We start from the raw sequence: 3063 nt of genomic DNA on the forward strand, positions 1-3063 counted from the left end.
GTAACTGATGGTCAAACATCATTCACTGGTGGTTTTCGTTTTTACACTTGGATGATTAACCTCGAGGACCAAGTCCACATGATTAGTTTTCACCAGTATTCAAACAAACATCTAGCAAATAAATCAAAACGTATTCTTCACACCTGCGGTCTCAGAGAAGGTGGAGAGAGGGCAGTTGGTCCTAAGGGCCTGAGAGGAGAGGTTATCTCCTAAGAGGAGACCTACCATGCAGGAAGTCAATGAAGCTGGGACATGACCCTCTATTGCCAGCTGATCCCAGGAGCTGAGTTCCATCAGCCAGGGCCCGGGCTCTTCCTCCCCTCAATGCTGAAGGCAGGCGGGGAGTTGGTGGTGGGCAGGAGAGCTCCTCTGTTGCTCATTTAGAGTAGGTCCTTTAAAATGGCAAATTATTATTTGTTTCTGGAGGTCAGGGCAGGGGGTGACATGGAGAATAAAAATACTGTGGTCCTTCGATATCCGTGGGCAGTTTGTTCCAGGACACCCTCGGATACCAAATCCACGGATGCTCAAGTCCCTGATACAGAAATGATGCATAGCATTTGCATACTACTGACACATCCTCCCTTAGATATTAAATCATCTTCAGGTTCCTTATAATACATCACACAGTGTAAATAGTTGGTATACTCTATTGTTTAAGGAATAATAACGAGAGAAAATGTCTGTACATGTTAGCACAGACACAATCTCCTTTCTTCAAATATTGCTTGAATCTACAGAGGTGGAACCCAGCGATTTGGAGGGATGACTGTGCTAGGTAGAAAAGTGACTGGAACTGGAATGGCCTTGGTCAACTATCCCCCTTAACAAAAAATTGGTGGAGACATAAGGGAAAACTTGTGGCTGATGCAGAATGGTTTTTTAACTGCTAAATTGTAAAGGTGTAAAACGAGTAGTGCTGTCAAATACCCTAAATGCAAAGGGCTGTAGATGGTGAAGGAGGAGAAGATCAACATGGAGCTGTGGGATCAGGGGCATTTCTTTGCAGATGGGACCTGAGTGGGCTGCAGTGTGACAAAGATCTGAATGGATGCATAGGACAACTCTCTGGAGGAATGCAAACGCAGGTGTGTGTGGAGGAATGCAGAAAGAAGCATATGGATCTGGTTCTTGGCTTTGCAAGTCACTCCTTCTCGGAGTCAGTGGCTCCCAAGGTTTCTGGTATCCCAAGCATCTGCTTCTTTTCCTTGCACACACGTGCACTTGCATGGGGATTATCTTCTGTGCCCTGCATCCAGGATGGGGTGGGGAGTGAAGTGTACTGACGCTGACAGTTTCCTTCTGATTTCACCCATTGAGAAAACTGTAAAACCCACTATACGTCTGTTAAATATATAATTTTAAAACTGAATTTATGCTTAGATATTTCAAAAATAGCAAAGGAGCACAAAGATGGAAGAAGGGATGGCTTCCAAAGACAATAACTAGCAATGTTTTTAAACTGGGAGGTTTCTGGCAGAGTACAGAGCACAGGACTGAGGTCTCACTGATTCTTGCAAAAGGTCAGCACAGAGTGTATTTTATTTGTCATGATTTTTTTCTTTCAAGCAGCCACCTGAGGGCCAAACTGATGCTCAGGGAGATGGAGTAGCTTCTTCCATGACAGGTGAGGAGCCGTCAAGCTGCACCATGCCAGGGCACCATCTGCTGCAAGACTGCATCCCTCTGAGTGGCAGGAGAGCCACAGCAGGGCCAGCACAAATCCTCCCTCGTTTCACACCCCCATGCTGGTAATGAGCCGACAAATTGCAGATGGAGCAGGTCAGGAAAGAGAACAAACTTGCCTACCTCCCAAGCAACATACAAAAATGACATCCTTTCTAAATTAGGACCACATTTGCACGCATCCACTTTTGGATAGTCTAATACATCTTTATTAATCTCCAAATATGTCTTTTTGGTCAATAACATTCTTTTAATAACCATTAAAGGTAATCTATTATTAAATGGTTAATTTGCTTCCCTTAGATAAAGATGACAGAATTCAAATACTAATTTGCCCCGTTCGGTTGAAGTGTAGTGAGAGCTGACTGTGTGAGCTGAATAATGCTTGTCCTGTACAGAATGGAGAAGAAAAGCAATGTTTTGTTCACCTGGGAACAATTTTTTAAAAATACATTGTACCTAACTTAAATAATTGCCTTCATATCATAAACATACAAATTACACCATTTAAAATATACTTACTACAAAATGATCCTGAACATTATTGGTTAATACAAATAAAATTTCTTCACATTATTATAACAGTCAAAATATTTTACATCAATTTGTGCTTTTAAAACTATTGCTAGCTTCCCCTGGGAAAAGCCAAAATAACTGTATATTGTAGAAAAAAAGTTTTTGCACTTTTGACCCAAATACACATATCAACACAAGAAGAGGCACAATAACATCTAATAATTGTTTTACATTTCCCTGAAACAGACAAACAAAACCTAGTTATTCAGTGAAATGCATTTCTATGGTAATTGCTAATTTGATGTTTTCACACGTGCACAAAAGAACTACTTTTTCTTGGTTACTAACAACAGCAAACACTAGATGTCTAGGAATATATATATGTGTTATATATATATTTACATACATACATATTTAAGAGAGCATATAAAGAAAATAGGACAGTTTGCACATACATATTCAAAGCCTCTCAGAAATTCCACTTAGGTCCACATTAGTGAGCCTTAATGTATTGCCAGCGTTCTGTGTAAATAACCAGAGAAGTAAAACAAACTTTAGTAGTGGAGTCCCTCCTTATACATTAATAGAAAATCTAGTTAGAAGTGGTATGATCAGCTCATAAGAGTTCAGGAGTTCAAGACCAGCCTGGCCAATATGTTGAAAGCTCATCTTTACTTAAAAAAAAAATACAAAAATTAGGCAGGAGTGGTGGCACATTCTTGTAATCCCAGCTATTCGGGAGGCTGAGGCACGAGAATTGCTTGAACCTGGGAGGCAGAGGTTGCAGTGAGCTGAGATTGCACTACTGAACTCCAGCCTGGGCAACAGAGACGAGGAGAAAGAGGAAGGAAGGAAGGAAGG

Source organism: Colobus angolensis, unplaced genomic scaffold (assembly GCF_000951035.1).
Source record: "Colobus angolensis palliatus isolate OR3802 unplaced genomic scaffold, Cang.pa_1.0 Scaffold14, whole genome shotgun sequence".
NCBI classification, from domain to species: Eukaryota; Metazoa; Chordata; class Mammalia; order Primates; family Cercopithecidae; genus Colobus; species Colobus angolensis.